The following is an 8496-nucleotide window of genomic DNA, read 5'->3' as shown; positions in this document are numbered from 1 at the left end:
TAAACTAAAAATGTGCAGAAAAAAAAACAAGAAACATTGTTGTGTGTCCTGTCGCGTTTATATGACTGTTAAAAAGTCAATAAAAAAATGAAGAGTTGATTTTTAAAATGTGTTGTTTGTATTTTATCAGCAGCTCTGTGCTGAATCATCCGTCATGTCGTGTGCAAAAGATTCTGTTGTTTGTGAAACGTCTTCCTGTTGTGTTGCTATAAAAGCAACATGAATCACATACTTGTGGATATAATTGAAGTTAGATTTGAGAAAGGAAGTAAAAAAAAAAAAAAAAGAACAATCATGTTGCATATGCCAGCATCACAACAAGTCAGAGCGTTCCTGTTTTTGATCAGCTGCAGCTCATGTCGGGTAAAGGAAAGGTTCAGGTTATACAGTATGTACAGGCGGTGGGGGGGGGGGAGGGGGGGGCAACATGTGGTGTGTTTTACATTCACAGTTTCCGGTTACTGAGATACAAATATAGTGTTTCTCATTACTCATAACACATTCTGCATGCAGCAATGAAAAACGCTAACCTAACGTATCGCCATCCAGTAGTTGAGAGAAAAAGTATTACCTCAAATAAACATTCTGTTTCTGGACGCTGGCTCTGTGAGTAAATGAAGGAGAGGAGGAACAGAGGAGTTTTCTCCTGCGCTGATTGGGTGCAGATGTTGAGACCCCCGGGCTGGGTTTAGTTAAAAATCCGCCTGCCAGGAATATTCGCTACAATTCAATAAATAGAGCTGTTAGGAGCGAGGCATTTCCTTGTCACCATGTCAAGGCTTCGGAGCGGATGTTTCTTGTCGAGTGTTTTCAATCCGCCTGTAGTGTGTCTAATGCTCGGCCTGTACACTCGGCTCTATAGAGAACAGCGAAACTCAAGAATGCTGATATTGAAGCGCTTCGATTAAAAGGTGAATTTGAACTTGATTTTAACTTTGATTATCAAAATGTCTTTTCAAGTTCAACTGTTGTTTTTTTTAGAATGGTGTCACAGAAGATTTGTACCTACGGTTTTTAATAATATACTTAAATACTGAAAGGTGACATATTCTCCTCCTCTTCAATCAGTTTAAATAAGTCTCAGATCTCCCCAAAACATGTGTGTGAAGTCTCTTGTTCTAATTATGTTGTTCTTGATCATGTCTATAAACCCCTCTATTTCAGCCCTGCTCAGAACAGGCTGTTTCTGTGTCTGTACCTTTAAATATGTAAATGAGATGTGTCTGACCACGCCCCCTTTCTGGAAGGGCTTGGGTGGCTCGGGCTTTCTCGCTCCATGTCCTATTGTTTACGGTGAGAAGGCAGACTCAGAGGGCAGAACAAACACCTAGCTGTGGGAGTGTCACCCACCTGGGGGGAGGGGCTACTGCCCTTTGTGATGTCATGAGGGGAAAATCTCCAAATGGCCTGCTTGAGCACACATTTTCTGAAAAGTGGAGCGGGCAAAAGACAGAGAGGATGAACTTTTCTCATTATTGGGGGGTTTGTAGACGGACTAGAGACACATGTTAGTGTTAGAGAAACATGTTGAAGTGCACAATATGTGACCTCTAAATCAGCAGTATTTTAAATAATGTAAATAAATTCTTAATTTGATCCTTAATCAAAAAGATAATCATATACCAAAACACCAAGGACTGAATAGAGCTGCACTAAAATGCTTGTTCCAAATAGAGCATGATAATGGGAACCTGCTGGGTTTAGGTTAGGAAAGTGTTCGAGAGTCAGCCGTGATAATAAGAGGTGTTGCTTAGCTATAGGCAAGGCGAGGCACAGGTAAGCATTGTGGGCATTATTCCTGAAAACCTTTGTTCGATGGATGAAAATGAAAGGTTTTACTGTTCTTTAGATCTATGTTTTGAAAAAAATTCTAACATATAAAATCTGTAAAAACGTTTTAAAAGTTAGTGATGAATAACGGTTGGAGGGGGCCCCTTGTGAATTTTTGCCAAGGGCCCCAACAGACTCCAGAATCGCCGTCTGATGATAAACACTGTTTGAATTCTCAGAGATAAGGAAAAGAGCTTCATTGCTTCCTTTTTTATCACCTTTAGCAGACGCTACACAGGATAATCCTTTAGGAAAGGAGAGAAGAAAAATGTCCCACAATGCCTTGCGTCATTTTTATGATGCACTACACTCGTGAAAACATGCTGTCCAAATGATTGTAGTAGATTTGAATCATAGTAGATAGATGATTTTGCTACATAAATGCAATAACAAGGGATTTAAATGGTTCAAAAATAATTCTAGATATCACATATTTCTGACTGCATTAATGATGGAGGCACTCTTTGTAGTCCATCCTAGGTAAATTGTAGTTTTTATACTGCGAACCAAAGAGACATCTGTAAATACAGCAGAATACATGCAGTGGTATACCCTTACTCCCCTGGTTTTCTTTTCCTGTACTCTTATTCACACCTTTCCTCGACCATGTGACCTTAGTTATTAAGATCAAGGAAAAGTGGATAGGAAAGGACGTAGGCAAGAAATCTTTTTTTTTTTTTTTTTTTTTTTTTACTTTTGACCACACCCTGAGTGTTTACAAGAAGGAGTTAGCAACATTACATCTTTTTATACAGTTTTATTAAGTAAGCTACTCAATGGTTGGTATGGAAGGAAAATAAATGTTTTTGTTATTTCCGGCACCTTCGCACACCGCACACAAAAAAATAAAAATCATCCATGTGGCGTTGTCACGATACCAGAACTTTGATATGATAGATGTTCAAATCAAACAATATCTTGTTACCTGTTTCAAAACCACAGCAAGAAAAAGAAGAAGTCCTGGGAACCCAGTACCCGTTTCTTGTTTTCAAGGAACAAAAGCTGCGAGCAAACTCCTCCACGCTGTCTGAAATACACAAATACTTTTAGTGCAGTTTGAAAGATACTGTTTCTCTTTTGGGTTAAAAATATAATCTGCAGTATTTTGAAGCTTCAGTATTTTTTTTAGGCTGTGAATTATTAAAATAACAGAGATTGAAAATTTCTAATATCAAATGTTACATGAGGTTTTTTCATGATCCTCCTGTATGTTGTGTTTCATATTCATCAGATTTTATTTAGATCATGTTACTATGATCTTGTCTTCCAGAAACAATATGGTTTCTACATTATTACGATTACATTATGGCTTTTCATCTGTCATACACATATACTACCTCCATACAGTGTGTAATTTAAATCAGACGATTATCTGAAGCTTCAGAGGAAAAAGCTTCAGTAAAATTCTTGAAAAGGTTGTAGTTCTGCCGTTTTAGAAAATGTTAATATTTGTGTTTCCCCCTGAAACCTGCACACATTGTCAAAGACAAGCTTATTGAGTTAAGGTACAAAACACACACCTGCCGGCTCCATAGAAAGCCAGCTGTATTATAAAAGACCCCACCCATCCTGGACACTGTGCCTTCTCTCTCTTAGTTTTGATAATTGAAATAAATGAAATTGAAGTCTGCATGCGAGGTGGGCAGGTGGAGTACTTAAGGGGGACTTCATCATCAGTATCAGCTTCATATCAGCACTCATACACATCCTCTTCTCCTCCATTGTTCCTTCACAGCTCCATTTTTCTAATCTACCTTTCCCCCCCTCCTCGATCCCCCCTCTTTTTATCCCCCCCTCTCTCTCTCTCCTCCCCTGTGCCCATCTGCGGAGCGATCAAATCATCGTATGAAGAAATCCTGGTGATCCAAGAGGGTGAGGCAGAAAGGTCACAGAGAGAGTCCGTAAAATGGATGAAGCCTAATGATTAGCTCAACCTTTACCTAATCAATAATCATTTATCCAACAATATCACCGGCAGCCATAGCCCCATTTGCCATTAACCTCGGCGGTGAGCAGAGAGGCAGTATTGTTTCCTCTGGCAGCTTTACGGCACTTAGATGAGTGGTAGGGGCCGGATGGAAGCTTAAGGTTGGATGTGGATGGCTCAGATCCTATTAAGGGAGCGTAGGTATTTTAGCGTAGCAGTGTCATATAATTACCCTTTTGAATGATTGAGTGTGACACCCGCAGTTAAAATGGAAGAACAGGATGGGCTCTTTATTGAGGGATATAGCAATGAAAAGACGGTGTTATCAATAGATGAGAAATTGAAACTATGGTAAAAAAAATAATAATCTAAAATTGGGATTTGCTTCTAATTGTCAAATCAACTTGTCAATCAGAACGCCTTTTTAACCCCTGGAGCGCCTTTATTTTTGCAGAATGAAAATCTGCGTATTCAATGAAGCTGTTACCTCTTTTTAAAGCTCTGCAGAAAAAAAAATGCAACCTATTCTGCGATGCATAGAGCATCTCTCCACACACACACACACACACACACACACACACACACACACAGCAGCAGCAGCGCTTGTCTCCTCTGTGTCTCCATGATGCCATCTTCATCATAACCTCTCCCTCTTTATTGCCTTTAATGACTCCCCCTCTTCTTTCATTAATTCTTTATCGATTCCTCCTGACGTTGCCTGAATTACTTTCCAATTACAGCAAATAAAAGAAAAGGAAAATCCATTGCAAATACATGCCTGCATGCGTGTGTGTGTGTGTGTGTGTGTGTGTTTGATTATTAACCTACACCAGTCTGCACACATGCAGTAGAAGTCAACATATTTACGTGTGGTTATGGTTAGGATTGCAGGCGTCTGATCATTTGGTGCACAGACTTGTGGGGAATTCATGTTTCTTTTTTTTTTTTCAGCATAGCATTTTTTTTTTTTTAACACCACACTTTGATACACACGCACGCACGCACACAGTCGAGGCAGAATGCGAATGTGACGGCAGAGAAAGAGTGGTAAAAGGTCACAGGAAGCTAATGGCTCGGGCTATCTTACATGGAATAAGTTCAGACACTTTGGACAGGTTTGTGTGTGTGTCACAGAGGAAGGGGGGGGGCAGACGTGAGCAGAAAACAATACACCAGCAGACTCACCCACAAAACACAAGGGCAAACATACACACATAGATTTATACAAAGCATAAACAGAGCCTTGTAATATGCTGTTCTGAGAGTGTAAATGATGCTACCGATATCAGATAGACTCCGTCGCAGAATTAGCCTCAGAGGTCCGTCAGATGGCTCCGGTTTATACCCACAGGTCATTAATTACAACAATTATTCACCCTCATATCGCAGACACTTATTGACTCTTGGTTTTACACTCCAGCCTGGGTCGTCTGACGCTCCTATAAGAGCAACGGGAGTATAAAGTGGGTAAATTAAGCATGTGCGTGTTTTCTGTGCGTGTACTGAGGTGTGGAAGTAAATTCACCCCTGCACGGGAATCCAGAATTGTTTATTAAGTATTGTGCAGTCCGTCCACCTCTCTGTTGTCCAATTACACGGCATTTGTCTGAGGTGTTGTCATGTCATAGAACAGATATAGAAAAATAATGCAGATTGGACTGTCGGAAATGGGATTTTATTTTATGTTTGCATTCGCTCACATTTTTCTCAAAGGAGTGGCGAGAGTTCATTAATGTTACTCTAGAAATGAATTAATGCACAGATATGGAAAATCTCATTCAAAAACTACAACTACAATCTGATGGAAATTGAATGTCCACAACTATAAGAAACCAAGGTAAAAACACTTTTGATGGACATTTCTTTGGACATTTTTTTCTGCACAGCAAGAGCACATGTGATAATCAGCTCTACAGCCTTGGAGTACGTTGGAGACTTCTGATTCAGAGACAGAGGAGGAAGACACGCCTCTATCTGAAAATATTCATTAAGATATGTTACTTTATGGTGGGTTACAATATGCTTTATGCATAGGATAATTAGCAGGTTCCTACATTTTTTCTCAAAGGTATTTTGCGATGCTAATGATTGGTACTTTCACAGAATCAGACTCCCACTGCAGACCCTCAACACCCTCCTCAAAGATACTTTAGATAACCAACTCAGGTAGTGTACAACAAACATTCATCAGTTAACACCATCGATTGTCTATAAATATGGAAGACATGTCTCTACCTTCTCCCCTTGAACAAACATGAAGCCAAAATACCTCTGACGTATCGCACTGATGGCATTATGTGGAGCCAGGAAATGCTCAGAAGGGATCTAGTAGGTGGAGCTGCATGAGTCAAATCTTGCACTTTCCGCAAACCTAAACACAGAAAAAATGGCAAAAAATCCCTCAGGTTGTGACAGACCACAGCAGAACTGATGCTTGTATCAGTTTCAAGAGGACGCTACCTTCCATATCCGATCACCATTTTTTCCCGTATTCTGCTGATACAGTGCACACAACGCTGCAGGAACCGGATTTGTCAACAGAGCTGTCAATCATCCCATTACATAAATAATAAAAAATAAACTTTGACGACAAAACCAAGTTTGAGAAAGATCTCATTTTATTTTATTGTTTGGTTTGATAACATGGAGGAGGCGGAGCTTATATCTGATACTGCAGCCAGTCAGCAGGGGAGCTCCAAATGTGTTTGGCTTCACTCACAGATGGTTGTGTTGTCCGTCTTTTTTTTTTTTTACAGACTATTGTTTCCACCCAACAGTCATTGACACTTCGCCGGCAGGCATCACTACACCTGTCTGTTGATAACAAAATACCTGCCATGACACTTTTCTTATTAAAAGGTCCAACTGTGTTAAAGTAAATTAAAAAATACAATGTTTTAAATGTAAATAAGCTCCAGTAAATATTAGAATAGTTCACAGTCATTGAAAATAATTGAAATTTGACTCAAATTTTGGCTCCTTTTTTATGTTCACAACACCAGAAATGACTCAGATTTGTTTTTCAAGCTACGTTTAGAGAGACTACTGTGACCACTCACCTGAGAGGTATCGTTTTGTGCAGTGCACTTGCCTGTGTGCATGCAAAGAACAATATGTTCTGACCTCTTAATCCAAAGTGCATTTGTGCTCATATTTACAGCATGTCCACCACCGAGCATGCATCGCCTTTACGAAGCATGTGTAAAAATGTGTCCCTGGGTGTGTATTTGTGTGTGTGTGTGTGTATGTGTGTGTCCTGACCTCTGCTGCCCTCTCTCCTCCATCCCTCCTTTGAGAGTGTGTGTGATATACGGAGCTCTAATTGTCAGGTCTGGCCCCCACATTCCTCGCCTCGGCCAGCCTACCAACACTGTGTCACTTTAACAACCGCGAATTATCACAGCGATGGAGATCTCGGCTTCACAGTGGCTCTATGAGAATATAGATACATTTCCCTCAATAAATCCCCCCTACCCCACACTCCAACCCCTACACACACTCACACACATACACACTCACACACCTCCACCCTCACATTCACGGCTCTTTGACTGACGTTTTTACCACAACATTATTGCCTCTGGCTCACGATGGGAGAGTCATCGCTGCACCAAATGTAGCTTAAGTATCCAACTAAAAGGGGATGAGATGAATCCGGCCCTGTCGGTGTCATTTGACCAGGGTTATTGATTCCAACAGAGCTGAGCAGGATCAGAGCGGCTCCGCTATAAAGTCGCCGACCACATTTGACAGCAGACATGAGGAAAGGACATGCCGTAAAACTGTACGGTAAGATGCATACATGCCTGCTAACTGGGGAAAGTTCCTTCAACATCTGTTCTTACTTTATCTCTGCTCAGGGTTTCAAGCTGCTTCATTTTGCACAAATACATCAAATCCTCTTTTTTTTTTTTTCTTTTTTTTTTTAAGTGTATCCAAAGAGGACGGGTTTGCATGCACTGCTTTTATTCCCTTCCTGGCTGTGAAATTACATTTTCTCTTGTGACAATAAAGTTTGAGTGAAATCAAAGGCAGCAAGTAGTTTTTTTTTCTCCCCCAAAGAGAATAGTCTGTCACACTTAAAACATCAAGCAGAGTAAAAACGACTGATATCCTAAACTTCACTTACAACAATGTACAAATGGTTAACAAAGTCATTATCAAACAGAACCATTAGATCTTGGTACGCCATGTGGTTCATTTTTATATCAGCGCTATACAAAAATAATTCCAACCACCCAATCGGATGCAGCTTAAGTACTTCAGCATGGCCCTGCAGAGTGGAGCAGTCATCCTCTCCAGCAGACGGGATGCCACGTAAGTGTTTCAGTCTGTCTTTTATAGAAGTGCAGGCCAGCTCTGCTACAGGCACAGCCAGGACCAGGGGTTGGGAGCGTAATGAAAGGCAGATTGAAAAAGGCTCTTGATTGATTTCCTACATCTTGATTTGATATCCTGAATTAATTATTTGAACTTGAATAATATATAAAGGAAAAATAAATTCAGAACTCTCAGGGGGAAACAAGGAGAGGGCTTCAGTGCTGCTGCTGCTGCTGCACAGACACCGTATCTCTTGGTCGATCTCATCCCCTGCTGCTCTGGAGGGATGTGTGTGTGGTTTGCATACATGTTCGTGAGTGAGCCACAGCTGTTCTTAATGTGTCTGTTGCTGTATAATGTTAGTCTGTGTGTGTGTAACAGGGAAAGACAAATGTACGTTTGTGTGTTTATTTGAAGGA

Source organism: Labrus bergylta, chromosome 3, assembly GCF_963930695.1.
Source record: "Labrus bergylta chromosome 3, fLabBer1.1, whole genome shotgun sequence".
Classification (NCBI taxonomy): Eukaryota; Metazoa; Chordata; class Actinopteri; order Labriformes; family Labridae; genus Labrus; species Labrus bergylta.
This window is presented reverse-complemented; position numbering follows the sequence as displayed.